The 13,193-nt window shown below is 42.2% G+C and overlaps 1 long non-coding RNA gene across 1 annotated transcript; it reads left to right on the top strand.

Annotated features, from left to right (window-relative positions):
- The first annotated feature begins 11,088 nt into the window (after positions 1-11,088).
- LOC133019515 (uncharacterized) lies at positions 11,089-12,230 on the top strand. The gene is made up of 3 exons (XR_009682889.1): positions 11,089-11,676; positions 11,796-11,889; positions 11,981-12,230. It is a non-coding gene; the product is annotated as an uncharacterized LOC133019515 (long non-coding RNA).
- The last annotated feature ends 963 nt before the right edge of the window (positions 12,231-13,193 follow it).

Raw genomic sequence — 13,193 nt, 5'->3', positions numbered from 1 at the left:
CATAACTCGGCGATAATGTTGTTGCAATTATCTTCAACACCCAATTGCCTGTTTGTTTTTTTATTTCAGCAATAAACTCTCCATAATGAGGCAGCAGTGAAGTGCCACAGCAAAGATGTGTGTATGATTGCATGCTCCTTGGCTCCTCTCCTCAGCCACTCATAAGTCTCAGTAATAACCCTCCATGTTCCACCATCTTGACAACCATGTGTTTGATGAATACATAAACATTTCTGCTGCGTAAACACAGAAAAATAGTCTGTTTCACATGCAGTGTGTATGAATCCATTTATACCCAGGCTTCAAAGCTTGTTTTTTGGATGTGCTGACATGTTCTTACATCATGTGTGCTCATGCTTAACATCACAAAGGACAGGTACCTGTGCTCATGTTCCAAAACCACTTGTAAAGTCTACCTGGATGTTGCAGTGTAACACAGAGAGTAACCATATTAATAATAGTATTAGTTAGTAAATATTTCACTGCTGGATATTATTTCATTTCTGAGTGTGACCATGGAGCAGAGTGTGAAGGTTGCTGCATGTTGACCTCTGATTGAAACATGAAACCAAATTTCATGCAGATCCATCAAACTGAGGGGTGAATGGTGGGGTTCGGCCTTTTATACAAATGTAATTCAGAGTTGGATGCAGATGGGTCATTAATGTCAACATCACGTTGGATTGATGACTCTTTACCATATCAAGGTCTTTTAACATTCCCACACAGGTAAAGAACATCAATGATTTGAAATCCCTCATTTCAGCGAGTCAATACTTGTAGCTATTTTTGACTCATATTTAAAACTATGGATAAAGCATGCATGATAATGAAAATCACAAAATCAATGTATCATTATTTTTTCATAATCAATTAAGAATTATTGTTTATTGTACCATCACCAAAGAAGTTTCTCCTTTTCTCAGGATATCCGTGCTGGCTGTTCCACATGAACTTCATCAGTAATTTAATGCTAATTAAATTTGCTGAAAGTTAAAATTGGCTTGATGATGAGTTACAAGGCTGTAGAAGATGAACTGCTTAACATTGCAAATGAATGAAACATTTTAGCGAACATCATCACAACTGAACGGCCATCACCCCCTTTCCTTTCCTTTCCCAAAACCAAAATCTATTTACATAAACTTTGTCAGACAAATATGTTAAATAAATTAGTTTGCCCTTTCTTTTTTGAGTTAGCAGACTTATGGAACTATTTTAGTTTCATTGGAGCACCATGGTTCACAGAGATACTGTAGATTTGGTTTATGACAAGTATATATATTTTCCTTAGGCCTGCTACAACTGGATGTACTTTTCTATTAAAGTTTCATTGTACACTTGTATGATGGGTTTAATGTGTATAATTCAACCACATTCTTTTGTTACCAAATGGACATTTGAGCAGTTTCAAGTTTAATTTCCCTGCTCAGAGACCTGCACCAACATAACTGGTAATAAAGCTCTCAAGCACGTGCATAATAAGCTGTCGAATTTTTGGATTGTGCTGCAGGAATCTGGATATGTACAAAAAATGATTTTTGTATTTGCATAAAATGGTCCCAAAACGTACATGATGATATAGAATGTGACACATGTGAACAGTTTGACACTGAAACTGTCTAATGGATTCATTAACATGCCTCTCAAATAATTATTCACAAGCAAACCTTTTGATTTACAGTCTAAATGTGACTTTCCATATACTACAAAGGAAAAAGGTCAGAAGAAACATGAAGTGAACCTGAGAACACATTGTCTTATTAAACACACTCCCCATCCAGAGCCATATCCTTAAACTGAGCAGAGCTCTGAGTCTATTAGTGCTCAGTTCAAATGTTGCAATCTGCCTTTGGCTGTGGAAACTTGGCCACTTTCATTCAGTCTCAAAGGACAGAAAGTGTCTCCTGGGTGATTTGGACGAGGCTGAGAATGAACTATTCTGCTGCAAACCAGTTTACTATGATCTTTAAGTTACTTTTTTATTGAAAAATGTCTGCTGGGAATCCCAATCTCAGCACCACTGTGCCTGCACACTGCTGTGTTAGCATGGCTGTAGACTTTCGTCATTCTGCTCCTTGTTAAACAAGCTGTTTGGATGACTCAGACAAAAGCCATTGGCCAAGGCAATAAATTGGCTCTAACTGATCAAATGATATTGTCATCATGGAAATCCTATTTGATTAAAATGGTGTTTAAATAAATAGAATTGTTAAATGCTTGAGATTAATGACATGACTTCCTGACATCTCAGCTGGTCCAGTATGCAATTTACACAATTGTGATTTGAAAAGTGAAGCCTCTTTTTACAGTAGCATTGATTCTCTATTAAAGTAGAAGGTACAGTATATCTGTAATATGTATATAGGCCATTCATTTTTTTTTATCTTTCAAGGATTTAAAAAGAGTTGATGTAATTTTAACCATTGAAAGAATCCTAAACAAGTGACTATACCAAGTAAAACACTTTTGAATCAGATGAAGGAAGTTGAATCTCTGAGTTCATCACAATCTTGTGTTGGAGCTTTCGTCCCCACATGAGGAGGGAGTCAGTGTCTCAAAAGGCAAAGCCGCTCTTTCCAGTGTTTTGAATCATTAGATTTAGTTCATTAAAAAGATTTGTTCACCGCAGAGTTCAGTGCAGAGCTCTCCCAGTGCAGTTCCACTCACTGAACTGCAACACAGAGAACTGATAACAGTCGTTGGTGAAGGATAAGCCAGTGGACTGAGGATTTAGTTGGATAAAGACACTGTTTGCAAACTGAAAGCTGATATAACAAAGCACTACTCAATTATGTAAAACACGTACACTTATTTAATATTTTCAATATTTATACACAAATGAATTCAGGAATACTTGGAGAAATGAGAGGGAGGGGCAGGCTTGAGCGATGGTGAAGGGATCACTGGCCATTCACAGCTCCCTTGCCTGTATAAGGATCAATGTTGTGTGCTTGTGTGAGCCTCTGCCTACTCCAAAGGTTACAGTAGCCTCACCATATAGATTATTGCTGAGGTTGGTTTAAACTTCAAAGACTGCCTTGGATTCTGAGAATATCAGATATTCAGTAGGTGTAATTTTATAGCTTATAGTAACATTGTGCGTGTGTGCTTGCATGCTACGGCACACATTAAAAGCTTATGCATACAAGATGAAAGGACTGACATCTTTGTAGAATGTGCACACAATCGGGTCCAGACTTTCTCCACAGTTTGCCCTTTACAAATGAAGAACGCAGCAGGAGATTCTCCGCTCAGATGCATTCACAGCAGCACAGAAATCTCCAGAGCGTTCAGGTGAGGGGTGGTGCAGCAGGCAGAGGCAGGATGTAACACATTATTTCCACGTCAACTCTGTTTGTATGGCTCTTCTTTTCCATCCTGAGATGTTTGTATTCTTTTTTTTATTATTATCAGTTTTGCATCTGTTAGAAACGTCATCAACAAGCCCACTTGCTGGTGGTGAATCCTCTGGAGGATCTCCTGCCGTATTCTCATGTCAGCTCATTTGGGCACCATCCAGAGTTTTTACTAGAAGGATGGCAGGAGAAACTCCAGGGAAAATCTCTGGAGTATGTCAGGAGATTATGCATGTCTGAAAGCAATCACTTTTTAAATGAACATTTCAAATTTATGATACAAATTTGAGATATTTTCGTAACTCTCTCTCTGCTCTGATCCTTTCTTATACTGAGTGGTGAAATAGCCACAAGACCACTTGATTTTTCTTACTAACAAACTCTAAAATCTCAATAAGCTATACAGTTCCATTCCTGTGGCGTACTGGAGAAATACAATTTCAGATATTCAAACTTTCCCAAAGTTTATAGAATGTTCCTCCCCTACAAGACTTGTTGTGCACTGTTTGTTACTATACCATTTCACTGCACTGCATTGGGGAATCAACATTCTGTGTAACAGACAGAAATCAATGGAACAGACTGTCAGACGACGTGAGGGCAGCAGGTCAATCAGCACTTTCAAAGCCAATTCACAGGAGCTGCTACCTGCCCAGCTCTGCACTCACTGACTTTGATATCATGTCTTCACTATTCACTTGATTTTATTTGATAGGCATATTTTTATTGTGCTGTTGTGAGTTCTTTCTTGAACAATGTAGTTCCTGTCCTTTACAGCGATTACTGATGCAGATTAGTTGTAAAATGTAATATTGTGCATCAAATGGTGACATTTAGGTTTAAACCGTACACTACACAAATAAATCAATCATGTTTATCATTAAAGTCTTAAACTATAAATCTGCATTGCAGTTCAAGATCAATGACATACATCAGTCACTGTATCCCTGCACCTTTGCTTGCAGCTGACAGATAACGGATCATTTCAGGAAGTGATTCAGTTCTGTTCATAGTTGCTTTTCAAGACTGAAGACATGTGCAGACAATGTGGCCACAAAGAAATCAGTTTATATGTTTTACTTGATATTATTTGTCTTTTAATCAGTTTATGAAAATATTTAAACTCCTTAAGAATCCTGACTCAGGTGCAAGCATTTTTTTTTGTTTGGGCTTTTGAACAGATTATGATCACAATGTTAGTCTCCATGCAAACAAACCCAGAGTGAAAACAGTTATGACAGATTGTGCTACTGCCTGGGGCCCTTTACCTCTTGCTAAGGAGAAAATGTTACATGTAAAGGGTCCTGACTACCTGAAATTGTCCAAAGAAAACTCTGGCCTCATTGCTGCAGCTCATTGTCATGTCAGCGGCTGTGGCTGTCGGTGTATTGACCGAGTGTGAGTCCTATTCCCCTGGATGAGCGTCAGCTGAGATGAAGTGTGGTTAATGTCTGACTTGTCCTGAGCGGCGAGACGTGATTGCTGTCGGACAGGCATCAGAAAAGGTATCGGTTTGCCACGAGACACCACACGGCACCGGAGTGGAACATCTGCGCCCGGCTCTGGGCGTGGGCACTTCTGGGGTCTGCTGCTGCAGTGTGGACCCTTGGGAACCTCTGCGCTGGGGCAAAGACAGCCGGATACATCTCCAACCCCACTCCCTCAGCTGGATAGTGGAGGGTTAAAGGTGGCAAGCAGCCAGATACAGCATCTCTACCAGGCTGCAGGTGTATGATACACCCCCCCTCAACATTTGCCTCCTGCACTGATACATCAGGAGAGGTGGTGGCAGTAATTGGGGGGTGTTTTTGTTTTTCTGCCAATAGATATCGTGAGCTTCTGACCTGCCCTGGCAAGCAGTTGGCAGGATCCATCATTAGAGCTTGGTTCTCCCTACTGCCCATATGCCAAAGTGCCATAATTGGTGCCTCTGTCCTCTACATTTATTGTGTAGGCCAGAAGGACAGGCCCCTTGCACAAAATGGCCGCTGTCTCTCTCTGGGGGACAGTGTCCAATCACCCCTCTCACAAAGTGGCTCTTCAGGAAACCCCGCGGCTGATTTCCTCATTTCCTCCAATTGCCTCAGAACTTCAAAGCCAGCTTCAAAGCATTTGGACTGCCCGCTGACGTGGTTGAAACCGAGACAATCATGCCACTTTAAGAGCAGGAGAAATCCTTGTTAGTCATCTCTCTCTCTATATATTTATGTCTTCTCATCACCAGTCACATAGCAGGACGCGTAACTGGAAGTGACAGAGTCAATATGCTTTAGTCAGGGGATTATCTGATCTCCAGAGGCCTAAGTTACATGCAGGGCCACAAGGGGAGGAAGTTAAACAAAGGACTAACCGCACCCCTCCGCCCGACTCTCTAAACCCTGAGCAAACTCTGGGTAATTGCACAACAAAAGCACGATTAACCATGACTCCATGGACATTAAGTAGGAAAAGATGGATCCGTCATTTATCCTATCAGACATTTGCATCTCATGAATTCCCCTCTGCACCTTTTCATATTAGTTTATTCTATTCAAATTTTTATACTATTTTGTTTTCAGATGAATGCAGATAAATGCAAAGTACTCATTTAAATATGCATTAGCATTATTACCAGCCCCCCTCCTCAAATGATGGAGGATATTTTGGTGACCATGTGTGCTTCGGGGGGTTAGACTCCCCAAGTCCTACGGGGGAGCGCTGCCATTTTCGAGAGCTTCTTGGAGACTGACCCTTTCCCCTATGCCGCATCGACTCTTTGATGTGACTGGCCTGAAAAAGACCTTGCGCTATTCAACAAGATTGGTTCACGTTCTCACAATCGGCACGTGTGGACCTTAGAAACACTGGAGTTCATTCCAATCAGCGTCGGAGAGTGAAAATATTGTGGTGCAGGAGTGAGGACGTCTGTGTCATATTGATTGGCAGCAAAAAAAGATGAGTTATTTGTCAGCCTCAGAATGTGAAGGAGGTGAAAACTTTTGAGCTTGATTGCTTTCCCACAGTGCTTTGCGCATCCAACTTCAAAGAGGCACTGCATTCCAGGGGAAAATCAATGGCAAGTGCCTGTCACAGCTTAATAAGTGTTGTAACCAGGACTCACCTGGAGAGATTCAACCATCTCTGCTGTCATTCTTCACATTATATAATCTGATTTCATCTCACCCATTAAATGTCATGACAGTGATATGATCCTCAAATAAAGAATACATCTATATCCTCAAGCAAATAATCCACTTCATCAGGATGTCCAACGTTTGTGCGTCTATTTCATCTTCTGTATTTTCTCATGCTAAATACAGAAATTAAAAAACAATGACCTTGACCGGAGGATCCATCGCCAGTTTTCCAGTTAATCCCTGTCCCACTGAACCATCCCTCTTGTCACTCAGATATAAATGAAGCTAAACTAGATTTGTCAGAGGTGGCAAATGATGTTAGATGCATAGTTTGCTCTGGTTTGGTTCAGCTTCTAACATGTATTCTAGTAAGTTGAAAAAATATTTGTGGGGCGCTGCTGATCGAAACTTATGTCCTTATGAACGCACACCTACCGACGTGTCTTGACTAAAACGCCCTCAACTGCATAACACACCAGCAGCTACCGCCCCGCCTCTTCTCTAAGTGCCATTGCAGACCAGACAGCTGCGTCCCCGTCCCCCCCCCCCCTCCGTCCCCCCCTCCGTCCCCGCCTGCTTCTCCCTCTCTGTGAGGCTGATGAGCCAGGCACTGTAACAGGTAGACTCCCCAGGTGCAGGGACCTCCTCCCAGATCACTAAGCTATTGCACCCAGCTCAACAAAGCTGAGCTTAATTAGCCAGGGAGGGGGTGGGCTTCGACTGGCCAATAATGAGCCGCGGTGAGAGTAATGTCATAGCATTGAGGGATGAGGAAGTTGTGGAGGGGGGGGGTCCAAGAGGCTTTTTTCTTCTTCCTGGCAGTGAATTATGGATTTTAACCATCTGGCCATTGAGGAGGGGCGGGGAGAGGACGATGATATGCCTGACGGGTGACTTTAACAAAGATGTGGCAAGAGAGGGGCGTGTCTGAGATCACAAGCTGAATTATAGCAAGCGTGACTGGACTATTGTGTGGTGTGATGGGTTGGTTATTCACAGCTGGGGCAGCCCAAATTGTTCTTTTATATTCTTTTATTCTGCTTTATTGGAGCCAGAGGGGCTCAAGAAATGATTAACAGACCTCACAACATGACCCACTGTCAGCCTTTCCCTCTCAATTTAGTCCCCATCCATTTATTTTCACCACTGTCTCTGTGATGCAAATACACAGGCCTTGCTTGGTTAACTGTGCCGTCACTGGATAGGCCCCAGAAAATTGGTTGGAATAACACAGCGGGTGCAGCATGAGATCCAAAGTCAGGAGATTTGTTTTAGCTCCCGTTCTGAATAAACTGTGGAACAAAACTGCCCAAAATGTTTCTGAAGAGGTAATTTTGGAACACCATTTGTTTGTTGGTGCAATTTCAACTTTAATTTGCCCCTCAGCATCTTCAACTATCCAGGGTTTCAATGTAATTTCACATCTACAGTCATCTGGGATAATACTGAGGCATATGTCCATACAACATAGAACAACAAGAAGTGCGGAGCCGGCCAAATCGCCCACCATGCTCCATGCTCACCCCCCTCCTCCTCCTCCTGCTCTGCTTCTCTGTTATGCTTCTTCCATCTGGTGCCCATTTTGCCGTCCACCTCCCTCTGCCCCTTAGGGGGGGTCGGGAGCAGGAGACACCAGGGCTAGCTTAACAAATCCTCTCAAAGGGCACCAGTCCCTCCTGCTACTCCATAATGCCAACTAGATGGAGTTTTCATGGCAATTAGGGTGGAGAGATGGGTGGCTCTTTTCCAGGCACCCACTGGCCTTCCTCCGCCACTGGTACCGAAGGCTCTCACATCTTTCACACTGAAGCCATTAGCACGGCTGGCCCGCTGGCATGGACTAATTGTTGGCCTCTCAGGAAATGACAGCGGTTGAAATGGTGCTGCCGTCATTTAGAGGCTCCTGAGATCAGAGACAGTTGCTTTACGATGACCCGAGGTGTTCAGGCCAAACAGCTACTAAAAAAGTTTCAGATGCAGACTTTTGATCTCCTGTTACATACCTGTCTAATGAAGCATTTGTGATTAGGCTACATTTGGACATCATTATCATTATGTACAATCCCGCTTACAGTTTGGTTTCAAAGAAGGAGTGAAACTTGTCTTGTGATTCATTAGCTTGCAATAGGAAAAGGAACTGTACTCTAGTCTAAACAATAAAGCAGGAGCAGTTTGGGCCAGATAAATGGCCTTCACACAAATGATTTATAATAACCTTTGCTGCTTGGTGTTAATCTTGAAGTTAGCTAGAAATGTATGTGCGTCACACCGCTGGTCAGTCTCACACCTGTCTTGATAAAAGGTCTGATAAGTTCTGGGGGACAGACAGAGTGCCATTGTTTTGGTTTAGAGTATTCAAATGTTTACACAAACAGAACATACAGCCCATAGAGCAGGAAGGCAATATTCTTTACTCCAATGAACAACAACATCAACCCACAAGGCGTCCGCTGTGTCAAGGCTTGTCATGAAGTGAACATTTTGCCCAGCAACTATCAGAGGAGGAGAGAGAATAGGAGCGGCTGCTCATCACTTCCTGATTCCAATGCCAAGAGGGTGGACTATGCCTGCGAACCATCGAGGAAGAACCAAGGAAGACTGCCCCTCACTATTGACCAATCCGGTTCTACCTATTGTTATAAAATATTACACCCGGCTTCTGTTTGGCGCGACTCGTGACTGTCCGGTGCTGCTAGAGGGCCGGGGCTGTACATTGGGTGCCCATTGCTTTGCTGTAACTTTTCATACCTTTTCCTTGCTTCTAAATAAATACTTGATTGAACCAAACAGAGACCGGCTCTTCTCATATTTAGGATAAACGAACACGCAAGGACAGTACAGGTGATGTCATCCTGCACTGGTGACGTCATTTGAGTTTGCGCATTAGTGATCGTTACTGGAGCTCAAGGTCCTGCTGATACCCATTCAACCAATCGTGAGTCAGTTTCAGCCATCAATCACTAGATCTCAGCCCGTTTTTACAGCATCAAATGATAAATGAGTATTTTAAACCAAACTTATCAAACACATGATCACTTGAACATACATCATTGTGAAAAGAACCTTAAATGATTTGCGAGAAAATTCATTAATTAATGACAACTTTGACTTTTTGGCTTGGCACATGTTCCTGGGCAGTGTAATATAATAAAGTATAGTGAGTGTTGCTATTAGTACGACAGTCACCCCCCCAGTGTATGGAGCAAAATGGCCCCCAAAATAGGGGTTTATTATTAATAAAGAACAAATGGACGTGCCAAAGGAAAATATTTATACCACAGTTATCTTTATATCAAAGGATGTAAATCATAAAACCATTTTATCCAATTTCATGGTCACGATGAACACTCAAGGAATTTGTTATACTAGAACAAAGACTTTATTTCTTTGAAGAGCCCCTCACACCACCATCACCCTAACCCCCCTCCACACACAGGCCCAATTCTCAGAGCACATGATAATTAATTCACTGAGCATTTCATTGAGATCATTAGGAAAGTCTTGTTAAAATTTGATGCTTGATCAGTTCTCAGCACTGCATGAAAAGAAGCGTTTGTGTCAATCTGTGTCGCAGAGAAGTGTTGGCACATCCTTCGGTTAACGACTTTCACACGTATCTGCAGGCAGCAAAGGAAACGCTCAGGGTTCCTGCAGTTGTCAAGCCTGTGAGCTGTTGAGATTTGACCCCCCCTGCTCCAACTCCTAGAGGACGCTTTCACATGCAAATGACAATGCTCTGAGCTTCACAAATGCAAATCAGTTTCCCTGAGAGCAGATAACACCAATATGTAAGAGGCACCAACAAACTATCTGGCTGAGTAAACCAGGCTTAAAATAAATATTAAACCTGAAATTTTAAATTGTTCTTAAGTAAGTAAGTGTGCTATAATGAATTATATTGTATACCACGAACAAAGGTCAATGCAGTCAAAAGAAATGAAACAATGCACTTTATTTCAAATTTTTATTGTCATCCAATCCTAAATCTCAACAACTGTACAGAGTGGCATGATTACAGTCACTTTTTCAATTGTGCTGGTTAAATGCACAGAGGAAGTGTAAACCACACCTCTTCCAGCAAATAAATGATGCTGGGTATGATGCTGTGTCCTGTAAGCTCCAAACTTCTACTGGCTTTCCATAAAAATATCTGTCCTCCCAAAATACTGGCATCAAATTCACATGTCAATGGCAAACTAAGCTGTTCCATGAATTATAAATGGTACCTTTTCACCACTACTTTCAAAATTGCTATGAAACATTCATTGATTTAATGATTTATTTTTTCAGTGTAATATTTAATCCCCCATGGACTGCACAGTGACAAAACACAGCAGCCGGCTGTTTGGATACAACATACATCTCCACTCAGTTTGATTATTATTTTAAATATAAAGGAGACACAATATAGAGCTTAAATTCCTTCATAATTTGAACTTCAATTGTCTAATTGTTGTTATTAAACTTTCTCAGTATTCCATTAAAACAGTCAACACTTTTATCCAAAGCGACTTACGATAAGTGCATTCAACTATAAGGTTACGAACACAGAACAGCGTGAATCATGTGTGTAAATGTACTAAACACCGCTGCTCAAGTCACCCGCTCGCGTCATCAGCTGATGGACTCGTCCAATCAGAGCCTCGTAAACGCCGTGCAGCAGCGTCGAGTGTCCCGCAGACAGGAAGCGGGTCGTGTTTAGCTTGTCCCGTACGAGTGACTCTGTCTTCGGGGTAAATAACTTGCTGAAGTCAACACGACGCTTTTCCCTGGAGGAGAAGATGAGTGCGTGTGGAGGCAGAGCCGCGGGCCCGGTGTGGACGAGTCGAGGCGGAGAAGACGGAAGCACAGTCCCTGAGTTACGGTGAGCTAGAGACGCCATGCTAACCACTAAGCTAACCCTACATCTGAAAGCATGTCCGCCACTCTTTGGGATAGCGAGAAAGTTGCTAAAATACGAATACAGCATCGAGTGCTGGAGCAGATCTAGTGCATGTGTAAATATGTATGAATTACTTAGATGTAACAGTTTGTTCTCGTTAAGTTTTTTCATCAACGTGACTTTTTTCTGTATGTTTTCACAGCCTCAGCCCCCCCCCCCTCCACACACACACACACACACACACACACACAAACAAAGAGGCGTTAGGCTGAGACGCTGAAAGTCCGGATTTAAAGTGCAGAAAATTAAGCCATTGAATGTAAGTAACTGTTTTTGAATTGTTTTGGTGTTTATTTGCTGTGGATCTTCCAACGGTGATGCAGCGCGGCTATTTCCGTTTATTAATAATAAAGTCATGTTACATGTGTTGTTTTCCAGCTGCCTGTCCATGACGTACAAAGACACACTATGAGCCAGTATGATCCGACCAGACCTTACATCAGCATTGAGGAGTTGTCGGAGAAGAAAGAGGGTAAGGTTATATTCATTAAATAATTTTCCAGTTACATGTAAAGGTGTATGTTGTAATTGAACTGTGCTAATTTTACTGAATGTGTTTACAGCTGATTGAAGCGGGACAGATGACATGGATCCATCCTTCCACAGCCAGGAGTGCACCGACCTGTGTCCCACACTTCATATAAGACTGGAAGCTACACTGATCTCACAGCTACACACCACAGACGTCTACACACTGGAGAAGAGTCCCACAAAGAAGTCATGACCCAGAGGCTGCAGAGAAACATTTCAAGCCTCATCTGAGTTTTTGTACAATATTTTTGCTGTATGTAAATAAAGCTTTCACTCCACATATACCTTGTTCACATTTGTTCCCTGTACAATATGTTCACCTATAACATCAAGCATCACATGAATGTTTAGTTTTAATTAACTGCAGTGCTTTTGGTAAAGGCTTACTTATAAATAATAATAAATATTAATATATACATTTTTATTATAAATATTGTGTGGGAGGGGCTTACCCCACGTGCGGAATGCTGTGACCCCACGTGTGCACTGCAATGACCCATAAGGTGACCAATAGCAACACTTCTACCAACCAATCACGAGTGACATTAGTTTCAAGGGTCTGTGGTTTCCTCCAATGGTGAGTAGAGAGAGGTTTTAGCCAGCGGCTGGACTCCGATTCATATGCTAATTAGATCACACGTCGCGATCGGTCCGCGAGGCTCAGCGAGCCCCCCCGCGGCTCTCTCCTTTGTTCTCCAAATCCCCCTTAAGGTCCGCAAACGCCGATAGACCCACCTTGTCTTCACTGGCGAACGCCGAGGTAACATCATGGAAACAGTTGGTTACAGCAGGGGATTAGGCCTGTCCGTAGAGGTTCACTGTGACAATAATACTGCTTTTCGTCTAGTGCAGGCAGAGGAGTCGACCTTTCTGCTCGTCAGTATGTAGGAAGAACTGTACAAAAGAATCTCTTCAACACGATGTGTCTTTGGGCTGTATGGGGAGGTCTTGTGTACTGATTTCATCTGATCATCTTTAAATTTCATGTCTTCATTTTGGAGTCACAACTCAGCTATGAATATAAAAGTGTCCTTGTGAATAAATCACTGAAATAAAACATTTCAATCAAAACTCTATGGAACCTGATCTGGTTAGTTTCTTCATCCGACCCTGACTGAAGAATAAATATTGTGAAGATTTCTTTCCCTTTTTCAACTGTGAACATGCAGAGAGCAGCACAATGGCAGCAACAACACAACAATAACTGCAGGAGTGCATATTATTAACCAGACCACAGCAGGTCTT

This window comes from Limanda limanda, chromosome 14 (assembly GCF_963576545.1).
Source record: "Limanda limanda chromosome 14, fLimLim1.1, whole genome shotgun sequence".
Lineage (NCBI taxonomy): Eukaryota > Metazoa > Chordata > Actinopteri > Pleuronectiformes > Pleuronectidae > Limanda > Limanda limanda.
Note: the sequence above shows the minus strand (reverse complement) of the source record. Positions and strands in the feature narration are given on the sequence as shown.